General features: G+C 37.6%; 1 pseudogene; it reads left to right on the top strand.

The window, feature by feature from the left end:
- Window positions 1-3,653: 3,653 nt before the first annotated feature.
- On the top strand, window positions 3,654-4,748 carry LOC102868903 (annotated as a pseudogene).
- The last annotated feature ends 5,076 nt before the right edge of the window (window positions 4,749-9,824 follow it).

Here is a 9,824-nt window from a genome sequence, read left to right as displayed (position 1 = left end):
GGTTTTCTGTAAAAAGGTATGAGCAATGAATAAATTATTGATTGGAAAAAAATGCAATGTCCCATTTTATAGAAGTTACTAATAAACAGCGATGGCAACTTTTGAAATCAGTTCTATTTCTACTTTCATAATTTCTTCCATTATTTTTATCCACTCTACTTTCAGGAGAGGAGCTCTTGTGGCCTACAAGTAAGTAGCTGTTCTGCTAATCTGTTTTGAGGGAGAATGATGGGAAATCCTTTAAACTTGCTTGAAGCAGGGCAGCTATGAGTAAGGACTAAGTCAACAGCAGACAACAACAATGACTGCATTAAAGAGCAAGTTTTTTGAATATGTTTTTGGTTTTCTTTTGTGTTTGGTTTTTTTTTTTTTTCACTTTTGGTCTTTTTTTTTTAAGTACCTTTTACTATACTTATAATGCCTTTGATGCCATCACACAACTCAAATTGCCGTAGGTTATTACTGTTTAATGCATCAAATATATTCTTGTGATGATTTCTAAATTCAGGCTCTAAAGATGTGAAGTTTTTCTTTAGCTTCAACTTGCAATTGTTTGTGAATAATTTCTAGCTTGCGCAACAGCTAGTACCTGCCTTTGTTCTGATAATGTTGACCTTCTCCATCTTCTCTTTCTGAAGATACACTAATTTAATTTCTGTGTATTCCTTCTGATGAAGTTAATATGTATGTATAATTGCTCATTATATTATTAAAAAAAGAATTTGCAATGAATAAATAGAGTGGTGATTACCTTTCAAAAGTCAAAGCTGTAATCTCACTTAATATTGATATTACCATGGCCATGTTTTCGAGAAACTAATCTTTCATCTTTGTTTCTAACTTTAACATTCCACTCACTAGTAATTACCAATACAAAGTGATTGCTTAAATTGGTATAAATCTTCTATTTCTTCTTCTTTTCCTTCAACCATGAGTTCATAAATTGTTGTTGTAACTGAGTTTCCTTTTAGGTATATTATTATTATTATTATTATTATTATCATTATTCTGTCACTAATATCATTGTACTTAAAAAAAAACCTTGTAATACTTTTTCTTCTTCAATTTATCATTCCCAGCACTGTAGACAATACATGGTTTACCATATATGATTTTTTCTTCAAAACAGCCAGTAGCAGTCCATTAAAAGTAGTCCATTTGGACTCCTGAAGACTAAGAACATGTTTCAAAGTCTGTCTTGACATCCACTTTGGTCTTTTATTTCTTCTCTGTCTTTATAATGGCATTTTTTGCACTTTCCATAGTTGATATTCTTATGTCATCCCACAATTTATCTTGTCTTCATTCATTAGTGTCTAAGACATTAAATTTATACTTGAAATAGATTTTTAAATTCAGGTGGGATAAAGTTAAGGTCATAACTGGCTTTAGTGGGTTTATTTACATTTTCTTCTGCTTACGTTTTAAATTGCATTACAGTAATTTATAGTATGATCCACAGTCATCTCTGGACTTGCTTGACTGCTTATGCTAAACTATTCCTTTCAGTCATTTCTTAGATGTAACTACTATTTCCTGAATAGTCCATTAGGTAAGACCCATATAACTTGTGCATAATCATTATTTATCTTTCTTTATAAAAAAGTATTTACAGTAAATAAGCAATTAATTTTACAAAATTCTGTCATATGATCTCCAATTTCACTCTGTCACCAAGACCATATTGCCCAAGCCTAATTTGTCTTTGTTTCCAACTTTAGCGTTCAGTTACCAGTTATTATTAATTCATCTTGATTACATATTTGATCAACTTCAGAGTACAAAAAATTATAAAATTTTCAAATTTCTACATTATTGGCTTCAGCAGTTGGTGAGTATATTTGAATAATAATATTAAAAGGTCTTTCCTTTACGTGTATTAATAATTTCTTATGATTCACAGCATTGTATTTCAGACTAGATCTTGAAATTTTCTTTTTGACTATGAATGCGGCACCATTACTTTTCAATTTGTCATTACCATCATAGTAGATGATATTGGTTCAAAATGGCCAATACCCAGTCTATCACATCTCACTAATTCATAGGAGGTTGATATTAATTTGTTTCTTTTTTAGTTTTGATAATTTCCAATTTTCCTAGATTCAGACTTAATATATTTTACATTTGTGTTATTAATGGAAGCTCATAGCCTTTTCTCTTCATTTTGAGTCTTGTTATATGAGCAAACAAACATTCTTCACTAGATAAAGTTTTACCCAATTTGGATCATCTAGACTCTATACTGAGGAGGCTTCTCTTGCCCGGTTTCAATTTGAGTGCCTTCCATCCTGAGGGACTAATCTTCTGATTCTGTATTCAGCAATTTTCTTTTGATTTTTTTTTCCGAAAAATGGAAAACAATATATTAATTTATTCCCAAGAAAACAAAACACAGAACATCATTGAAGACAAAAACTGATACAGTAGTTTCAGGGTATGCCCCATAGGCTAGCAGGAACCCTCCAGCCTACACATTGGAGTCTCCCTATCTTAACATATGATCATAAAGAAGACATAGGAGAGATAAACCAGCAACAGACATGTAAACATATATTCAAGAAAGATTTCTTATTCTGCATGAGAAAGGGCCAGTGTAAAACATTTCTTCTTTACAGGATATTGTCTCTTCAGTAAGTTGAAAAGTTACTATATTTAGATTTCTCTGTTTACTCTCAATTGTTTACCACCCAGTGACATTTCTGCTTTACTTCAACCATTCCCTTTAAATATGATTAACATTCAACAGTTACAGTGGAAGAAAAGATCCATGAAATTTTGATTTTATAAGGCTTTTGGATGACCAGTTCTGTTTTTCAGTCTGCCTTAACCTAGAAACTCAGCTAAACGTTATCTAGCAAGAGTCACCTAGCTGATATTTGAATGACAAATAGTATAGCTTCTAGCATCACAGCAACATAAAAGCCACCACAATGGAAAAAATTGATGGACAAGTCCAGAAGTAAGAGAGATGAACAGAAGATTTCAAAAGACAGCTCAGGACGACAAAGCAAATCTTTTATTGTGAAATGTGCAAAGAGTAGGGATTAGAAAACTGAAAGGGACAACTCTCTATTTTTTAAACTGAAAGAATTAAGAAGCACATTCCAGCCACAAGTGGCAATACTTAACAATTCTACAGACAAAACAAACAATGAAGAAAGCACCAAAATAAAATGGAAAAATACATAGAATCAGTCTACTAGAAACACTTAGTCATCACTGAACCATGTCAAGATGTACCATGTTGTTGTTGTTGTTGTTAGGTGCTGTGGAGTAAGTAGTAGATGTTCATAAAGTTTCCGGAGGCAAGCCATTTCGAAAGTGGATGTCACTCCTGCTTCCGGGCTTGTTTTAATTGAGAAGCTCCAGCAAACACTGTCCACCCTGGGTAACCATTATCACATTTGGCACATCTGTATCACAGTGTTTAGCATCACAGCAACCATGAGTTACCTCTGGACAGCAATGCACATACCAGTGCTATAACACCTAGAAGAATGTTTGACAGAAGAACTATTTTAACCAGGCATGAGGGCCACACATTAAAACAAGGAACAAACACAATCTGCACTGAAGGAATTGCCAAAAAGTTAAGGCCCCTTCAGTGCTGTGGCTGTGGAAGCAGGAACAGGCTGGACCGCTGAGGAAAGATGCTGGAGTACAGTGTGTGGAACCACATCCACATGCCCCAACATCGACATGGCCAGCCTCTTCCCCTAGAGGCAGCAGGTGGGAGTGGAATGGATGGAACAGTTCCAGAAAAAGAATGAGAAGCTGGCAGGGGCTGTGAGAGTCCAATTGCAAGGTTGCCAAGTGCCAAGAGAAGCTGAAGGAGCCGGAGGTGGCCTAGTATGCGGGCAGCCAGGTGGGGCCAGAAAGGCTGCACGCTTTGCAGCAGCTTTGCAGAGAGGAGAGGAGCTGGGAGCAGAAGCTGGAGGAAATGTACAAGGAAAAGAGCATGTCCTGGAACCTGGAACGTGGACACACTCAGCAAGGACACCTTCAGCAAAGAGCAGGGTCAATACCAAGCCAAAGCAGGTGGAGGAAGACTCTGAGGAGGTGAGGGAGCAGAACAGAACCTGCACTGAGACGTACAAGAAACATATCAAGCTCTTGGGCATGCTATGCTGCTGGGAAGATAGTTAGAAAGCATTGTCTGACAATTTCTATTGGTATGAGAGGATACATACAGCCAATTTCTTAGCCCTCTAGTGCGTTGAGGTAAAGACAAAATGTGCTCTCGTGGAGCAAGTGTCCCGCTAGACCATTGTAATGCAGTTCATACATTACATGAATGAATGAATTAATGCAGCTGGCCCAAAGCTGGAAAGTGAACTCTCGTGCCTGCTTCCGACAGTTTTTCATCCAAGATTAAGACAGCCGACTGCCAGGACAAGGAGGCCATCAAGGAGCATGTACATAGCGGTGCCGAGCTGTTCATAGAGAAGGCCATGAAGTAGTATGAGGAGGAGGAGTGCAAGGAGAGGTTTGACCCTAGTGGCCTCACCCCTGTAGGTCTACGAGTCCTTCCCTGAGGAACTCCAGAAATACTTTGATGTGAAGGATACCATCAACAAGATGAACCCCACCAACTGAAAATATCACATGCAGTACTGCATCAACTCTGGCCTCTGTGTCCCCAACTCTAAGTCTAGGAGGCCAAGGAAAAGGAAGAAGTAGGGCCCTGGGACCCCTTGCTGGAAACCATCTCCAAGCTAGAAGAGGAGAAGGACATCAGTACATGACTTGCCCTCATCACTGTCTGCCTGCCAACAGACCCTGCACTCCTTCTTTCAGAAAACAACAATGGATACCATCTCCCCAGCTCCTGACTTTTCTGCTTTGATGCTTCACAGCCCAGGGCTGGTGGGGGGAATGGGAGACACCTCACAATATCTTCCTCCTGCTATACAACACATACCCCTGCCGCTGAGCCGCCCCTCCCCCACCCCCACCACACACATCCAAGTCTGCTTTAGGAAAAGAGGCTCCACTGTTTGCATGTCCCTCTCACCCATCCCAATCAGCAGTCTGCCAAAGGGTCCCAAGTCCAGGGCCAGGAACAGGTAGCCAAGTGACGCAGGGATAGGGAAGATCCCCCTCTCACTGCTCACTGTTGGTCTATTGTTCAGTCACCTATTCCATATAAAACAATGATCTTCAAACAAAAGGTTCCTGATGTTAAAATAAAAAAAATAAAGAAAATAAAAAAAAATTAATGCCCCAGGTACTAACAGAATTTCAACTGCATTGTTTCAAAAAACTATATGCAGCCCTGTACAAGCCCATTAGTCAATGAGAAGACATTGGAATACAACTACCAGGTCAAGAGAATAGAACATTTCTATATTTCTTCCCATTTATTAAAAATGTGATCTACTAGGCTTATTGAACAAAATAACTTATATAATGTGAATCAAATGATTGCTATAAAATGGTTAGAACAATACATAGATAGGAAATTGTCAAATATAATGATGAACAGTGTTCAGTGGAGCTTCCTGATTAAAACAAGCTTGGAAGTAGGAGTGGCATCCACTTCCAAGATAGCGTGCCTCTGGAAACTCTAAGAACATGGAGAAAGGATGAAAGTTATACAAATATTCACGCCTTTCATTCATAGGGTCACTGTAAGTTGTCCATGGCTCAATAACACTTAACAACAAAAAGAATATGTTCATTGTAGTGTTATTTACAATAGAAAATAAAATGTAAACCCAAATATCTGTCATCTAATAAATGGATAGGAAAACTGTGGTATATTCAAACAATGGAATACTATGCAACAAAAAAGGACAACTAAGTATGTGAAAAATGCTACACATGAGAAAGTCTAGAGGACAAAACATTGAGTGAAATAAATCAGTTACAAAAGAACAATACTGCATAAAATACTATGTAGGTGTAATTAGAAGAAGTGGGTACAGGAAAATATGAAACTGTCTTAACCTATAGTAATTAGTTTTGTATTGTGAATGGTTTTGATGGGGACAGTTCCCCTTTTTGGAATTAAAAGTCATAGTTGGTCATTTCCATGTTGTCATTTTTCATATTTCTCCATATATTTTATAAAAGAAGAGAGATTTGGTATTTAAAACCCTAAGTTGAACGTATTTTTATACACTTTTTAAAGTAACTCAAGTGATTAGGCATAGAATTTGACTGTTGTTGTTATGTGTCATTGAATCAATTGCAACTCACAGCACCCTTTGTACAATAGTTCTGAACCATACTCTATCTTGAGCCAACCTATAGTCTCTGACACACCGACCCACATTATCCCAGTCATTGAGTCAATACATCTCATCCAGGGACCTTTTCTATTCTGCTGTCCCTCTATCTTTTCAAACATGGTGTTCCACTCCAAGGACTGGTCCCTCCTGGCAATGTGCCCAATGTATGTCAGTTAAGGCATCAGAATGCCTCCAAGGAGCAGCCTAATTTCACCCTCTCCAGGATGAGCCTGTTTGTTCTCCCAGCAATCCTATCATTCTTTATCTCTGACCAGCTCTATGAAGGAAAGCTTGTAATAGCAAGTAAACGTGAAGATCATGATCTAAATCAGATGCCCATTAATCTGCAATTTTATTTTATTTATTTTAATTTTATTTTCTTTAGCTTCAGTTTGAATGTGCATATAAGTAGTTGATATCATTGATATTACACTTAAGTAAAGTACAGCTGAAGATCATTCAAAAATGGACGGGACAGTACATAAGTAGGGAATCTCCAGAAGTTCAAGCAGGATTTAAAAGAGGCCATGGCACCAGGGATATTATTGCTGATGTCAGATGGATCCTGGTTGAAAGTAAGGATTACCAGAAAAATGTATATTTGTGCTATATTGACTATGCAAAGACATTTGACTGCGTGAATCAAAACAAGTTGTGGCTGACATTGAAGAGAATGGGAATCCCAGAGCACTTGATTGTGCTCATGAGAAACCTATACCTGCATCAGGAGATTGTTGTGCGAACAGAGCAGAGAAGCAGTACACATTTTGGAATTGGAAAAGGAGTGCATCAGGTATATATTCTACCTCCATATGTGTTCAATCAATATTTTGAGCGAATTATCCGAGTAGCTGGACTCTATGAAGAGGAATGTGGCATCAGGATTGGAGGGAGACTCATCAATATCCTGCGTTATGCAGATGATACAACCTTGTTACTTGAAAGTGAGGAAGATTTGAAGCACTTACTGCAGAAGATCAAGAAATGCAGCTTTCTGTATAGATTGCATCTCAACATCAAGAAAACAAAGATTACCTCACTGGACCAATAGGCAGTGTCATGATAAATGGAGAGGAGATTGAAACTGTCAATATCTTCATTTTGCTTGAATCCACAATTAACATTCTTGGTAGGATCAGTCAGGAAATAAGGAGACAAGACACATTGGATTGGTAAAATCTGCAGTCAGACATTCTTTCAGATTACTTAAATATCCGAGAGTTGTTCAATGAATAAAAATGTCAGAAAATAATTGATGCCTTTGAGCTGTGGTGTTGGAGAAGAGCACTGAGTAGCCTATGGACTGCCAAAAGAATGAACAGATATGTCTTGAAGAGGGTGCATCTGGATTGGTGTTTGGAGGCAAGAACGATGAGGTTTCATCTCACAAATTTTGGACAAAATGATAGGAGGGCCTGTTTCTTGGAGAGGGAAATGATGTTGGGAAGGGTGGAGGGTCAGCGAAGGAGAAGAAGACCCTCAACCAGGTAAGCTGGCAAAGGAGAGGAAGACCCTTAACCAGGTAGGTTGGCACTGTGACTGCTGCAATGGGTTCCTGTGGGTCAGGAAGTTATGAGGATGGTAGGACAGGACTGGGTTCAGATCTTTTGTTCATAGGATAGCTATGAGTGTGAACTGAGTGATAAAAAAAGAAAAGTCTCAGCAAATGGAAACAAAGGAAGGCTTTATTATAAAGTATGCTAAGAAAAAAGCTGTGAATTAAGATATGTTTGGAATAGCAAGATTCCAAAGTTAACTTTTAAATTTGAAGAACACTTTGGTATGGTTTTAATTTGTATTACTTTCTTTTTTTTATCCAGACAATTTATTCAGATAGTTGACTTAACCCTTTTCAATAGTGACTTCAATCTCCACTCCAAGCCAAATGTTGATGCAAGTGATATGCTGCATCATTTAAGAATTGTGAAAGTCATTTGTGGTTGCAATGAGGCTTCATGATGGACTTCTTTCTGGGGAATACAAACAGTGGTGAGTCATGAGTAAGCAGGTGGATGAAACACTGCTGCGATAGCTAGTGAGGCATCCTCAAAAGGCTGGGTATATATTATTGTTTCAGGTACTGGAAAAATTGACTTGGCTCTCTTGGAGATAGAGGATCTTAACCTCAACTGAGTTGTAACACTAGACTTCACAAAGGATGTCTCAAAGCTAAATTTTCTCTTTTTTTTTTCAACACTTGTCATTTTCATGTAATAGACAATTCACAGAAAACAAAAAAGTACTGAGAATTCACAAGTCATATTAAGACGTAAACATCTAAATGAAGTTTTATAAAAGTTGCCAGCTTTTACCCTCCACTTAAGATTAGAGCTGCATTGTAGTATTTAGAACAAAGATATATCTATCTGTACCAATATACAGAGATATGTTATTGTCTTGAAACTTTTAATTACAGTGTTTTAATGATAGTTGTAGAGGGGCTTCAGACCTTTTATTCATAGGGTAGCTATGAGTCATGCTCGACTCGAAGGCAAACAACAACAACAACATAAAAGTTGATAGCTATTACTTTCAAAATTTGTTAAGTTAAAAGCTGCATTATGATATTTGGAACAAAAATTTATTTGTGCATATTTGATTATTAAAAATGCATCATATTTTGTATTCTCTTTCTATAAGCATTCAAAGGGTGTATTTATACACCTGCATAGTTCTAGTCCCCCCAAAAGAGGAGGACAGATTTAGTTGTTTGTGATTTTTTTCTGATTAACACATTTCCCCCTATAATAAAAGAACAATTACCTCTATTAGATGTAAATATTGGAAAGTTAAATATATTTTTACACAAGTATATAGTCAAAGACATCAACGTTTTAGCAAACATTGTGAGGGCAGTAAATATGATTGATGTCAGAGAAAATAAAATATTGCAATCTGCACTATTTATATGTTGTTGTTGTTGTTAAGAGTCATTGAGTCATAGAAGACTCATAGTGATCCTGTGATTGAAAGAGCTGAACACTTGCATAACTTTCATCATTTCTCCCAGTTCACAGGGTTTCTGGAGACAAGTTATTTCAGAAGTAGACATCACGCCTGTACTTACGTTACATGAGTTTTTATACCGGGTGATGGTCATTATTTATATTGAAAGTAAGATCATGTTGAACAAGAGTTCAAAAATGTTTACGCATTCAGAATTGTAGAATTCAAAATGAGAAAGAAAATTAGAATATGTCTATGTTGTTGTTATTATGTGCCGTCAAGTCATTTGCGACTCATAGCGACCCTATGCACAACAGCACTAAACCCTGCTTCATCCTGTGCCAATCGCACGGCCTCTGACACACTCATTCCGATTACCCCAGTCACCGAATCAATCCATCTCATAGAGGGTCTTCCCCTCCTGCGCTTTCCCTCCACCCTCCTAAGCATGATGTCCCTCTCCAAGGACCCGTCCCACCTGGCAACATGCCCAAGGTATGTCAGATGAAGCTCCAGAATCCTTGCCTCCAAGGAGTTGCTTGGTTTAATCCTCTCCAGGATGAATCTGTTTGTTTTCTTGGCAGTCCATGGTACATGCAATACTCTTCGCATTAGCACAATCAAATGTTCTGGGATTCCCAT

Source organism: Elephantulus edwardii, unplaced genomic scaffold, assembly GCF_000299155.1.
Source record: "Elephantulus edwardii isolate Elephantulus edwardi_28Jun2011 unplaced genomic scaffold, EleEdw1.0 scaffold00046, whole genome shotgun sequence".
NCBI lineage: Eukaryota > Metazoa > Chordata > Mammalia > Macroscelidea > Macroscelididae > Elephantulus > Elephantulus edwardii.
Note: the sequence above shows the minus strand (reverse complement) of the source record. Positions and strands in the feature narration are given on the sequence as shown.